Here is a 14,806-nt window from a genome sequence, read left to right on the forward strand (position 1 = left end):
TTTTTTCCTAAGTTAAAATCAACCTTGAAAGGGCGCCGTTTAGGCTCTATTGCAGATATTAAAACTAATTGTTCGGCGGATTTGAAGAGAATACCTAAGGCGGCTTACCAAGTAGGGTTCGGAGTAGGGAGGGTAGAGACCTGGAATAACCTTGCCATAGGTGTGTCGTCAGCAAAGGCATGTACTTTGAGGGCGACAATTTCGATTAAGCGGTATCCGTGGAAATAAGCAAGTTATACAATAAGTCCCGTCTTTTTTTGATCACAACTTGTATTGTGGCTAAGTATAATGCTTCGGAGAAGTCTGGGGAAGGTTTCGCTAACCAGGCGAGAAAACCTCATTCGAGGAAACGCTCAGGCGCTGATTTAAGGGGAAATTTGCAATTTTTTGCGAAATTGTAAATTTTTAAGAATGTCGTGAAACCGTGGATGGTAACTGTGACCTCGGGGAGACTATATCTTTCAACAGGACGGTTCACCAGTACATAAGAGTCATTTAGCCCATAACTGGCTCTCAGATAACATTGATATGTTCTGGCCAAAGGAGTTCTGGCGAATAGCCCGGGATTGAACTCTCTCGGCTATATGAATTGTTTGTATGGCAGTGGAAAGTGTTACCAATACGACGAGGCACCGTAATGTCGCATCTCTACGCACCGCTATCGTAGCAGCATTCGCGAATATGGACAGCACTGTTTTAAAGAGTGCGTGCGATCGATTCAGGACAAGTTTGGAGATGGTCATTGCAGCTGAAGTGGCTTACATTGAGTAATGCTACTCTTGACAGATACCACTACCACGCACGATTTTTATTTTCATTCGTATTCCATTTAATACATTTGCTTTTAAAGAAAAGTTTCATTTCCACCTTATCCTGTTTATATATATATATATATATACATATATATATATATATATATACATATATATATATATATATATATATATATATATACATATATATATATATATACATATATATATATATATATATATATATATATATATATATATATATATATATATATATACATATATATATATATACATATATATATATATATATATATATATATATATATTTTGATTATATGACTCTGAAGACGACAGCCGTGCTGTCGAAACGTCAAATAACAAATTGTGAGTGTCCTTTCTTTGTGTCTCTATATTCTAAAAATCTACATCTGTGTTTTATATATTTGTGCGTCGCCGAAGAGCGTTCCATTTCGAAGATATTATATATATATATATATATATATGATTTCGTCGTCGTATCACGGAAGTGGCGAATAGTACATTACACAGTAACAAACGATATAGAAACACAAAAAAAGGTCACTCACTCGTTATTTCTTAATAATTTGGACGGAATTCTACTCCGTCTTCATCGGAAGAGAGAGAAGTAATGACTCCATGTAAATGAGTAAATATATATGTATATATATGTATATATGTATATATATATATATATATGTATATTTATATTTATGGGCAGACCTGGGGAATAATGTGCCTGCGGTATCATTGGTGTGTTGTTTTTGGCCAAACTTCGCGTACAAGAAACGATGAGTGAGCAGGAGCGTTGTCATGGTGCAAAAGCCAATTTTTGTTCTTCCACAAATCCGGGTGTTAGTGGCGGATTACTTCTCGCAAATTGCGCATAACTTGGACGTAATATTTTTTATTTACCGTTCAACCCTGTGGCAAGAACTCATGACGCACCACGCCCCTGTAATCGAAGCAAAACGTTCATATTCGACCGAACTTGACGCGCTTTTTTCGGTCTTGGCTCGTGCTGCAGCTTCCATTGGGATGATTGAGCTTTAGTTTCCACGTCATAACCATAAACTCATAATTCATCACCAGTTATAACCCTATGGAGCAAATTTGGGTCGTTGCGGACATGGTCCAACACCTCATTAGCAATGTTAATTCGTTGCTATTTTTGGTAGAAATTGAGCAATTATGGTACGAATTTCGCGGCGACCCATTTCATGCCCAAATCATTGGAATAAATCGAATGGGTCGAGGCAATCGATATGCTTAGGTCCTCAGCAACTTCTCTAACGGTGATTCGACGATTGGCCAATATTATTTTATTCACTTCATCAATGTTTTCGTCTGTTGTTGACGTGCTCGGGGGTCCGGTGCGTTCTTTGCCGTTCACATTTTCTCGGCCCTCTGAGAACTTTTTGTACCACCGATAAACGGTGCTTTGGTCCGAGGTAGCTTCTCCAATAGCCACAGTCAACATTCGGAATGCGTTAATGGACTTGATTTCATTTTTCACGCAAAATTTGATACAGATTCTTTGATCCATTTTTTGGAACAGGTAATAATCGAAAACAAGCCAAAACATACCCAAGATAAACAGCTGTCAACAATCAAATGAACATTCAAAATGGCCGAAATTTTCGGCATGAGTGAGAGACATAGGTACCAACATAACGCCACAAAAAATCGAAAATCAAATATGCGTAACCCGCGAAAATTCAAAATGGGTGATACTTTTTGAACAGACCTCGTGTATGTAAACAGGGTGCGTTCCAAAAGTAATATAATTGAATTTATTGCACCGATTCTATTAGTTGGAGTGGGACCAAACTACTTGAGGTAGGTGTAGGAATCGCAAAGATTTGCCGCAAAAATAATATCAGTGCTCTTTAAGCTACGAAAGCGGTAGGACGTCAGTTATTGTAAACTTTTGCGTGCCGACCGTGTTACGAAAAAAATGGAATCGACGATCGAGCAACGGAACGCGATAACTAAGTTTTGTGCTAAACTGAAAACATCTCTCGAGGAAACTAACAAAACTATTTGCGTGGCTTACGGGGTCTCTGCTCTGTCCTACTCACAAGTTCGAGGTTGGTTAAAGGCCTTTAAGAAGGGCCGGTAAGAGATTCACGACGAACAACGCTCTGGGCGGCCGTCAACCAGTAAAACCGGCAACAATGTGGCTCGTGTTCGACAATTGTTGGCCTCTGACGAATGAATTACTTAAAAAAATAATTTTATTATTTTCAGGACGCATCCTGTATGTATATAGTTCACCATTCAGACCATAATTTCCTGCCATAGTGACCTATTCCAGTCCATTTGACAGCTTTACAGGATGTGTTGGAATTGAGCAATAAGTCTCGGTCCTTGTTTTCTTTGGTATTACTATTATTATACTTCCCTCTGTTCCCTCAGAGATTCATCCATTTTCGTAGCTATCTTTAATAAATATTCCTAAACAGCTTTCTTTGGCTTTATCTTCTAGCATCTTGAAATTTTCTCTGTTAATGTGGTCTGCTCCGGACGCCCTGTTTTCCTTAGGTTATTGCTTGCAATTATTGGTACGGCTATAATTTCTAGTAGATGAATAAAAATACCCGACGTGCACCTGAGTACACTGTCATTGTGATGCAATCACTGATCATCAACTTCACGCGTTTTACGTTTATCTGCTGTTGATGCGATGGTTAACAAAACCCTTATCACTATTTCAAAATGTTTGCTGTGCGGAGTTTTACAAACACTCTCCAATGCGCTGTAACTAAATATTGGGATTGAGTTGCAAGAATAACTGTACTAACTCAAACTCTGCTATGGAGGAAAATCACATTATATGGTAATAGGGTAAACGATGAATGAACCGTTTGCGGGTTTCAATCCACCTGCTTGTATTCTGGTTTTAAATATCCTTAAATATTATATTTTATGTTAGAACGAGATTGAAAGTATATAAGTGATTTCAATCAACTATAGTGTTACATAGGGTTTTGATAAATAATAGGCTTAAGATGATTCATTTTGGTGCCTAATAACCTAATGAAAAATCTTTAATCATTTTTTGGATACCTAAACAGGAAGTAGCACACTTTCAAGTGATTACAAATATTCTTTGATTTTTTTAAATTGAAATTGAACTAGAAGTTTAAAAAAGTAATTAATTATATCTGGATTATATTTAAATTTCATAATTTTAATTGTAAGTATGTTATGTAAGTCAGAAATTATTTATTCAGTCTGGTCCAGAGATTGTGTACTTCGATAATTTCCTCAATGAGGATTTCTCGCTTAAATTATATGACAATTCAAAGAAAAGCCTATGCAGATATGAGATGTTTCTTTCCTTATTCCAAGGAAATTAATACTTAGTACATATATTTGGATTTTTAAACAGTGAAAAAGTAAAATACTTACGTCGTTCATAGTTTCCTTGCGACTGTTGATGTAACATATGATTTGATGATGGGTTCATTTTAACCTTAATCACTTATTGTTCGTAATCACTAGATCCTCGAAGCTTTCGAGGCTCAATCCAAATAGTTAGCGGGAAAGCCCCCGTAGGACGGCATGAATGATGCTTTGGCATGTATAGTCTCCTTTAAATCTAGAAATACGAGTCCTATAGCATATTTTCTTTCATTATCAATCATAAAGGTATATTAAATGGCTAGAGATTTATGAACTCAATGCCAATGAATACAAAACAGCATATACCCACATTTTTCCTCTGCAATACTGCACAATATACCTTTTTAGGATAATATAAAATTCAAAGTTCATACATTCCATTGAATCTTGGTATTTTTCTTCTCTCTTGCGATCATGGGGAACATGACTAGCAAGGATTAGTGAGATAGGCATTTTATGAGACTAATAATAATCTTGAAATTACGTCACCTTTGCTTTAAAGTAAAAAATGTTGGTATGAGTGTAATGTATCATTTATTTCCTTTGGGCAGTAGAAAAAGATGCTCTGCCAGTGATCTGAGAGTCACGAATGCTAATTCTAACTCGCGAGCCTGGGTAATGCTCAGATGTTAATTTTTGCGAACTTTGGGATAGAATTTCACCCGTTGAATAACCTGGAAACCTAAAAGAGTCGTTGCATCATGTGATATTTGTAACCATTATAATATACAATACTATATATGATTTCATTTTATCAATATTTCTTTGTAACCATTGAGCAAGTAATTTTCCTCGATTATTGTACTAAAAGAAAATAAGTGATTAAACTGAACAGAATGAAATTATCGCATCTTAATTAATCCTTCACAACTTTAAAAATAATGTTTAAACGCGCTCTGCTACCTCGAGGAACAGCCCTCATGCTATTCCACCTGGCAGAGGAAATCTAGAGATTAATAACGATACTCTTATGAACTGTTCACCAATTAGTGTAAGATTAAAAATGTCTTGAAATGCAACGAAAAATTAAATCATTTCCTAAGCCTTTGTCAGTAGTCAAAATTAATATTTAATTTCCTATAGTATTTCATTTTTGAATACTATAGTTACAATTTGAAATAAAAATATTTCCTTTGAGTAAATACATTATTAATTGTGACTCGATCAACCCAAGATGTAATATTTTACTTGTTTAGAATTTTATACTTAACTTTATTTGAAATATTACCTATAATTTAGCAAGTTTTGCTGAGTAAATTTTGTTATCAACGTAAGCAGTGTTCACTATCTCCATTAATGCTGAAAAGTGTTTTCAATATCAAACCTCAACCCATACTATGATGTATTTGTTTTTACAATGGTCGGACTACGGAAGAACACTCTTCGATTGATGATCCTTGTTCCATGTTTCGGGAACCTTATTTTTCATCTTGTAACCCCTTTCACCTTTCTCTCTCCCTTCCCCTCTGCCTGCCATTTGCTTCCGAACGGGGAAATATCCTCCACGGGGAAATGTCCTCACATTGGCAAGAGGTGGGAGGTGGCACAAAGGGAATGGGTGTGGATCGCAGGGATGTATCCGTTTGACCTTATTCGTTCCCTTATTTCCTCTCCGCGCGTCCCCCACACCCATGCCCCCGTCCCCTCGCACCCTCCGCCGCTTCGTCCTCCCTAAACTGCCCAAGGGGGACATCGTCCTTTCTCTCCTGTCCATCTCTCCCTCACCTTAGCTCACCCCCTCCGATCTCCTCCCCAACTCACACTCCCTTCCTCCTCACCAGCTTGACATAAATATGACGGGCACTTCAGCATACAAATGGGCCAGCTTCCACGCTTGAACCTTTTCGGGGGAGATGAGCGGGAGGGGACAACGTATCCTTCTCTCTCTCTCTCTCTCTCCCCCTTTCTCTCCCCCCTTCTCTCCCTCGTCCTCAGTTCCCCCCGACTCCTTTTGGACCCTCCACCATTTGCACCTTTCTCTCTTCCTTCCCCAGCCCTGCTCTCGCCGATGCTTCCCCCCTCTCAGCCATCCGGCACCTTTATCCGCAACCCCCGGCGATTCCTGCTAAGTCACCCTCAGGGGTGGCATCATTTCTCGCCCCGGCTCCCCCCCTCGCTCCCTCCCCTCGCCCCTCATTCCCCATTCTTTCCGATTTTTATCCCTGCCACGGGAGCACTGCGGTCTCCTAACTTCGGGTTTCTTCACTTTCTTCATCACCGTTACTCTCTTCTTTCATTGACATCTGACCTCTTCCAAAGCTCACAGCCCCCTCCAGAGTACATCCTCCTAATTTGTGCGGGGATCAGTCTCGCTTGTGTAAATTCAACAAAATGATGCATCACTGATTTGGGATATCCTTGTTGATCTCACTTTTTCTAATCGTGCCAATAGCTAATGGAGAAAAAAAATCGGTACTACGAAAACATTACTTATGTACGCATACATTGGTCAGTTAACGTCTACGACTTCGCTGACGTTTTCAACTGTGGCATAGTATCAAAGTTCTTATTGGAAAGTTCTTCCTTTGGATGATGCGGAATAATGGTAGTCTAAGGACATGAAGTGAACAAATAGATGTAATAAATGGGTTTTGAATAGGATTTTCATCAGGGTTCACTTCGCAGCCATTAGCAGATTCATCCGATATTTGTAAGCCAGCGTTGTATGATTAATTGGGTTAAATAATGTCGAATATAAATATTGACTAATATATTAGAAACTGGTCAAGATAAAGTTCCTTCTTGCCTTTTGAGTTCAAATATTACTAACGAAAACAAGTCGATATTTGTAAATTAATTTTCTAAAGCAAAATATATTAATGTAGTTTACGAATATTAGGTCCATGGTCATTTCTAAGGAGGATAGTAGGCTCAAATTTAATTTCATAAAAGTGTCAATTCTGCCCCATCATTAGCGTTGCATTACTATGATGATTCTGGATCGAACAATCTATTAGTTACTGGCGAGGCATACATGACCATGCTCTGTGAGTTCAAATCAACTGACGCTCTCACCAACGAAACTTTTGAAATTTCAATCACCCTAAGTAGATTCAGCAGTATAGGCCATGAGCCCACCTCCCCAGTTGATGCGCAATGCAGACATGGTAATTACGTAATCTCGCATATCCACACAAAATATAAAAAAAACTTACAGAACAAGATCATTGTTGATTGTAAATGAACGAAAACGATCGTAGGAACTTCGCTCCCATCAATTATCCGAGCGTCTTCCATTATTCTCTCGTTTTCGTCTGGATCCAGCGGCTGTATAACGCACTGTCATTTTTCCTGCGATCATTTCCCTCTACCCATCCCAAAACTCCCCTTTGGCTCCTTAATGTTTTTTTCCGTCTTCATTGCTCCTTTCCTTATACATCGTCCACGAGGGTTGACACATACCCCCCTCTCGCTTCTCCACGGATGTCCCCCTCATCTCACCAACATCATTTCCCTCCCTCAAAATGAAAAAAAATATCATCCCGGTCCTTCCTCGCATTAACATGCGCGCCTCTCACGTGCACGATATTTCCTTGTGGGCCCCTGGACGACTGGACGTACTTATATTCCCTGGCCGTGCACTATACGTGCCCGGCGAATTACCTGTGTGCGGCGCGGCCGCGGTTCTCCCTCGCCAATGAAAAGAGAATGACCTAGTGAAACCGGAACCAGGTCTCAAGATAATGACATCCCCATCTCCGGCGAAGGAGGGGAGGGGGGATGCCTTTATATTTATCGACGAGGGAGAGTCCTCCAGCGGCGCTCTCACCCCTTTCGACCCACAACGACTCCGCCCATCGCGATTCGCTCCCCGTGCGCTGGGGATTCGGAGGTGCAGGGTGATAGGAAGGTGGGAGAGAGAGGGAGGGAGTGAGAGGAGATATATCGGGTTTTGCTCAAGGGGGACGGGGTGGGTGGTATGGGAGATCTACGGGTTTGATGAGCCAGATGCAAGGTTTGGACTATCGGTTGATGGGTGAGCATTCGGTCGGTCTGAGGCAGATTTTAAATCTCCCTCGCTCCTCTCACCTCTATACACACACATATATACACACACACACAAATCTATATATATATATATATATATATATATATATATATATATATATATATATATATATATATCCGTGTGTGTTTAACCAATTATATCTATTTGAAAAATAACGTAATAGTCTCGAATATTCGGTGACTGCACAACCACTTTCCTCAGGAAGAAGAGTACCTATATAAGTACATGTGCCGTATATAGAAACACATCTATGTATAGCTATATACATTAATAATACTATCTAATATAATGTACTACCATATAGATATTTTTAGCACCGGCAAAAAAAGTAAAAAGAACTCAGAGAAGCTTTTCTTTTAATTTTCGGCGAATACACAACCACCATCTTCGAAAGGAAGAACACTAATGAAGAAAGGGGGAATGTTTGGTAAGAGCGGGAGAAAGCAAGCGTGAGTGGAAAGGGGATCAAGAAGGATGCGCTCGAGAAAGAAGGAAGCGTTGGAAGTTTAAGGTTGACCGACCACGCTAGGAGGGACAAGTATTTTTAGTCAAAAGTAGCCTCATTACACAGGAGACTACTTTTCTCCCAAAATACTTTTCCATCCTGGCACGGTTGATCAACCTTATAATGATCCCTTGGAGTTCGTGGGAAAATGACATCTTAAATCTATCTCTTCTACACTTGATCTCTCTACATGTTATTAACATGATCTCTCCTACCGTTTAATGGGGCTAGTAATACATTTTCAGCATCATTGCTTGAGAGAAATCCTCACAAATTATGCAAGTGTTTTAATATGCAATTTAACCTTTGCTTCACGAGTGATTCCAAATCTAGCTCCTTTAATAATTTTGATAATCACCCCTTGCCAAACACCCTAGTTGTGGCTTTTGGGGTACTATGTACGTAAACGTGAAAATGTAAATGGAAAACGGACCTTTGGGACTTGAGATATTTTAACTGAAATGATATGAAGAGGAAAGTTCTTTCAATTTATTCTGAAGACGCTTGTAAAGTGAGTAAATATTAAGGTAATTAGGATTTCTCATCCTCAGAGGTATAAAATGGCAAATATTTTTATGCTCAAAATCAACGAAAGTGTTTAAAGCTACCATTTCCTCAGCGCACCATGACAAACACTATGCAAATAATACAATTTTATTGGATGCGCATCCATTTGATATCTCCATATCTATGCATTTAGATGATTTATGAAACCTCTTACTCACTCAAAAGAATTTATTTCATGCAGCTACAATTTTGAGAATGTGGTTCAGCCTTACTTGGCCGTCCTTTCTTGGATAATTTTCCCCTGAGTGAGTGATGAGCTAAGCTGAAGAGAATCTCTAGGTCACACCTAGGTGACTAAACTTGTCGCATGACATCAAGCCATTGGTCCAATTAAATTCAAATTATTCACTTATGTTCGCTTGTTCACTTGCTTGATATCAGGTTAAAAATTTAGGAACAGGTTTATACTAAAACATGGTATGGTCCAGTCAATTTTATCGGAGCAAAATTATATATTTCAGTTTCTAAATAAATGTTCCTAGGACCTCAAGACGTGTCCAAGGTTTTATAGTCATGAAAAACCTCGGAATGAGTTCGTAAACAATTTTTGGACGGTAAATTTCATGAGTATATCTCTAATTTAGTAGGCAGTAAAAAAATCATGCATGGCTTTTTCCCTTGGAATTGAAAATGTGAGTTGTAAAACTAACGTTATTGCGTGGCAAATAATTACCATCATAGAGATCAGTCGAGCAGTTCCAAGAATAGGGTTTACTTCACGGTCACATAATCACATTTTCCTCATTTTATTCTCTTGGGATTCGTAAAACATAGATTAATTCCAGACCCTGTGATGTTGATAACCGACGTTTGCCTAAGTTTCTTTTGTTTTCGCTCTCACTTGCTAAGCGTATCAAGTTTGCATTATAAACATTTGATATTATGATTATACTTCATGTGTACTTACTTTTTTACCCATAATAATCAAAACCCGTTTATTTCAATTGTAGATGCATTACGGCATGAGATAGAAAACTCGGAGGGAATTAAGGGTGCCGGAGGAAAATTCGCTAACGTTAAGTAGCAGTGGTCAGGCAGATACTTAATGTGGGATTGACCCTCGCTCTCTGTCGCGCATTCTCGCTAGTGTCTGGACATTCACGGCAGCTCGTTTTTTTTATGGCACGACTTCCGGTCTTAGAGTGCGAGAAGTGAGACAGTGACGGGGGAACACTCGTAGTTTTTTTAATGTCGACTTTCGGTTAGTATTGCCATTCCTTCGGCACATGAAGACTCTTGAGGGGTGGATTAAGGAGATGTTTAAGGAGAGGGAGCGTTGAGAAAGGGGGGTTGTCCTCTTGACTGGGCAGTGGTGAGCGGAGGATGTTGCCCTTCGCATAAAGTTGGTTCTCCAAAGGTGTGTGTACCGTTTCCGTTTTTTTTGCGTCTCTTTACCCGTGAGCCACGTGACTTAAGACTATTTATTTCCATTTTTACGGGCGCAGAACATTGCTGCCTTCCGGGAAATAGCTCATCGTCCCCTCACGTCGGAAGCTCATTTGGGAATATTCGTATTTCTCTGATTCTTAATCTATTGCAATTGTCATCGTTATCACCTCGACTTCATCATAATCCAAGTAGCAACTAAAAAAATGATCTATCGGTTGAACATAGTCGTATAAATCATTTTAATAGCAGTCAATGTGTTGTTTTCCCCTACGGTTGGGCCATAGGGTAAGGCAACAATACAGCCATAAACAAGGTGTGGCGTTCCTACCTTTGGAGAATGACTATAATCTCTCAACATTTATGTAATTATTATCATATCTTTATAATTATTACGGTATTTCTCAATAAGGATATCTGTTCCATTTGTTTGTGAACATTTTAGGTTCATACACCACGGTGAAGAATATTTTTTCCTTATTATTACAAGCCTGTGACTTCGTTTTTTTTCTTTTCTCCTGAATGGTTGTAGTAGTTGCGCTGGTACAAATATCGTTTCTATATCATTACACTTGGTATTGAAGGAATTTTCGATAGCTTAGTGATTAGAAGTAATAATATCATACTATGTAATATAATACAATGTGCAGTTGGTCTGAAGGTTTCCTTAATCATCCGAAATCAAGGTATTAACTTTGTGAATATGTTTATAATTTACGATCAACGAGCTTTATACTTTTATTGAGAGATTTTTGGGATCAGTAAATCATATTTACATCCGAAAAGAAGAAAGTTAAAATGTGAAAAAATATCGCCAGTATAATATATAACTCTTTTATTTTACAGCCATGGAAAAATAATTGAAAAGTTATTACTACAATTAAATCCTTTTTTGAATGCTATTGGAAAAGATTGTTGTGACTCAATTTTGATTTTTTTTAGATTTACCCGGAATCGATGATAAGTAACTCATTAATCATGATGAGTGTGCAATCATTCAGAAATGGTTTATGTCTTTCTTTATAAAAGATTTTTCATTGAAAAATAAACGTTTCTTTATATCCCGAATGGAATATTTATGCATAATATATGCATGCATAATGAAAAATTGAAAACGGCTCCACATTTAAGCAATCAAGGACTTGTTCTTAACCTTGAAATGTTTTTCAAAGAAATCTTTTTGAAGTTAAAGCTATGACCCCAACTTGTTTCATGTGTATGCCGAAACCATGCTTCATGCACACATATCTATTTGATAGAGAAACATTCCCAAATAAAATTAAGTTCAATTGGGTAATTAAAAGATATTACTGTTACTAAGAGTTGTGTGTTCATTTATTCTAGCATAAGGTGAAATTAATCAAAATATAAACACATTTCAATTTATTTTTTCCAGGTTTAACCGCAGGAAAGGAACACTAGTGCATTGTATCTCAAGAAGAGTCCAAGATTGGAAGATAAGGAGAATTTCTTTTCATTTGGTGAGTTTGGGTTTACCATGCTGCTCTATTAATGTTAGTAACGTTTTCCAGTTTTCATCGTAGTGTGTTTGGTGCATTGCATACGAGGTCTGTTCAAAAAGTATCGCAACTTTTGTGTTTTTTCAAAAATTATTTATTTATTCATGAATATCTATTTTGTCCCCTTCAAAGCAATCCCCATTAGGTATTATAAACTTGTGCCAACGTTTTCTCATATCCTCGAAGCACTTCAAAAAATCATTTTTGGTGATCTTGTTCAGCTCCTCCTTGATTCAGTCTTTATCTCGTCAATTGTAACGTAGCATTGTCCTTTCATGGGCCTCTTCAGTTTCGGGAACAAGAAAAAGTCACTGGGGGCCAGATCTGGGGAATACGGTGGCTGCGGCATCATTGGTGTGTTGTTTTTGGCCAAACTTCGCGCACAATTAAATATGTGTGAGCAGGGGCGTTGTCATGGTGCAAAAGCCAATTTTTGTTCTTCCACAAATCCGGGAGTTTGTGGCGGATTACTTCGCGCAAATTGCGCATACCTTGCGGGTGATGTTCCTTATTTACCGTTCTACCCTGTGGCAAGCACTTATGATGCACCACGCCCCTGCAATCGAAGAAAACTGCAAGCAAAACTTTCACATTCCACCAAACTTTACGCGCTTTTTTCCGTCTTGGCTCGTGTTGCAGCTTCCATCCTTCCGGATGATTGAGCTTTAGTTTCCACGTCATAACCATAAATTCATGATTCGTCACCAGTTATAACCCTCTGGAGAAAATTTGGGTCGTCGCGGATAGGGTCCAACACCTAATTAGCAATGCCAATGCGTTGCTGTTTTTGGTCGAATTTGAGCAATTATGGTACGAATTCCGCAGCGACCCGTGTCATCCAAATCATTGGTAAAAATCGAATGGCGCTTTTTTCGGCATTGGCTCGTGGCTAATACTATTTTATTCACTTCATCAATGTTTTCGTCTGTTGTTGACGTGCTCGGGCGTCCGGAACGCAATTAGAACTTATTTTGAATTGTATTAATACAATTTTCTAGTATTCTCGGTAGTTTGCATACTGGAGATGATATTTTTCTCTCACCTCTGGAATATGGTAATCTATCGCTTCAATTCTAATCGGTATATCCTTGTAGTCTTTGAAATATATATATATACAAGTGATTGGACATATTTTATTATTTTGGGGAAACCTTTTTTTGGGGGAACAACACCTGCTTGCTTATAATGCAGTTCTTTTTTCGGCTTCCAATGATTAACACTTGCGTTTACTAATGTCATCCAAGATGCCAATTGTCTTGCTTCCTTTCTTCATATTACAAAAGATTTTCAGACCACATGACGCCTCAATGTCTCCTTTAACCACATTTTCCGTGCTCCCCTTTCCTCCACCATCTACCTCTTTTTTCAAACTACATCTAAAATATCTTTGATATTTTTCCTTCCTTTACACTTATTTTTTTAATATAGCTCCTTCTCTAATATACATGCATATTGCAATAAATATGCATAATATATGTATATGTTTATAAATATATTATGCATAAATATTCCATTCACGATGTAAAGAGAAGTATTTTTTCAATGAAAAATCTTTTATAAAGGAAGACGTAAAACATTTCTTAATGGGTGCACACTCATCCTGTGAGAATCTCGAACATATACATTCTATTTGCTGTCTTTCCTAAAAGTCCTTGTTTTTGGAAATAATTATTATGATGAGCAAATATATGGACTGTTTTTACATATAAATCTCTCTTAAAACTTTTAACTTCGACATTTTAGAATAATTACGTGTATCGTAAATGCTCGTGAATTATAAATGAAATTCAAGTTATAAAACTAATTCTCACGATTCCGCTTCAATTTTTAAGCACATAATAAGGTTTTTCAAAAGTGGAAGTATTCGTAATTAATTTGATCATCACATTCCAAATCGAATTAACTAGCTATTTTGTAATCCGGACAGTTAAACGCGCCAATGCATGAGTTTACAGTGTAATTTAAAATGTGTTCCAAACTTATATTTTGTTACTGATTTATTTAAGATAGCTACTATTTGAATCAGATTTTTAATTTCAGTGAGAAAACATTCTTTTCCAGGGTTATAAATAATTAGATTTCCGCATACTCATAATGGATCGAACCCGGAAAAACTGTTGCTGTAAAGTTTTGCGCTGACTAAAGTAGCTCCTGGCGACGCACAGGGTCGAAACCAGTCGCTCTCATTGGGGGCTATTTGTTCGTCACTATGATTGAGAAAGTTACTGGGCTCTGGACGTTGGAGGATCGAATGTGTCATGGCATCTTGAGTTTCCGGGGGGCTTGGTATTGACGTATTTTTTATTTGCCCACTCATCGGCCTTTCACCATTCACATCCATTTCTATCTGCCCCTGACCCATCCCTGTTCCTAATATATATTTTTTTCAAACGCACCTCCATCCTCGCGTATCGTTTCGCCCCCCCCTCCACCCTCACTTCCTCCCGTCGCTTCCTCCCCCATGTCCGCACCTCTCCTCAGACCATCCCACCCTTCACCAAAGTCGTCCCTAGTTCTCACTCACACTCTTCCATTTATTTCTCACGAGGATTGATGGCCGAGTCATTTCGCTCGGGCGGAAGTCTTTAAATAGCCGTCGTGTACTTGGTTCCTAACTCCTCTCTTCCCTTAAAGCACA

The 14,806-nt window shown here is 38.3% G+C and overlaps 1 protein-coding gene across 6 annotated transcripts in view; it reads left to right on the top strand.

The window, feature by feature from the left end:
• Positions 1 to 14,806, top strand: part of LOC139687525 (uncharacterized) — a 585,660-nt gene that overhangs the window by 131,239 nt on the left and 439,615 nt on the right. For all 6 annotated transcript variants that reach the window (XR_011700643.1, XR_011700642.1, XM_071584720.1 and 3 more), the window contains one exon: positions 12,045 to 12,129. The gene's annotated coding sequence lies outside the window, so the exon portion shown is untranslated. The remainder of the gene's footprint in view (positions 1 to 12,044; positions 12,130 to 14,806) is intronic.

The sequence above is a fragment of the Hetaerina americana genome, unplaced genomic scaffold (assembly GCF_022747635.1).
Source record: "Hetaerina americana unplaced genomic scaffold, ioHetAmer1.1.p SCAF_2, whole genome shotgun sequence".
NCBI classification, from domain to species: domain Eukaryota; kingdom Metazoa; phylum Arthropoda; class Insecta; order Odonata; family Calopterygidae; genus Hetaerina; species Hetaerina americana.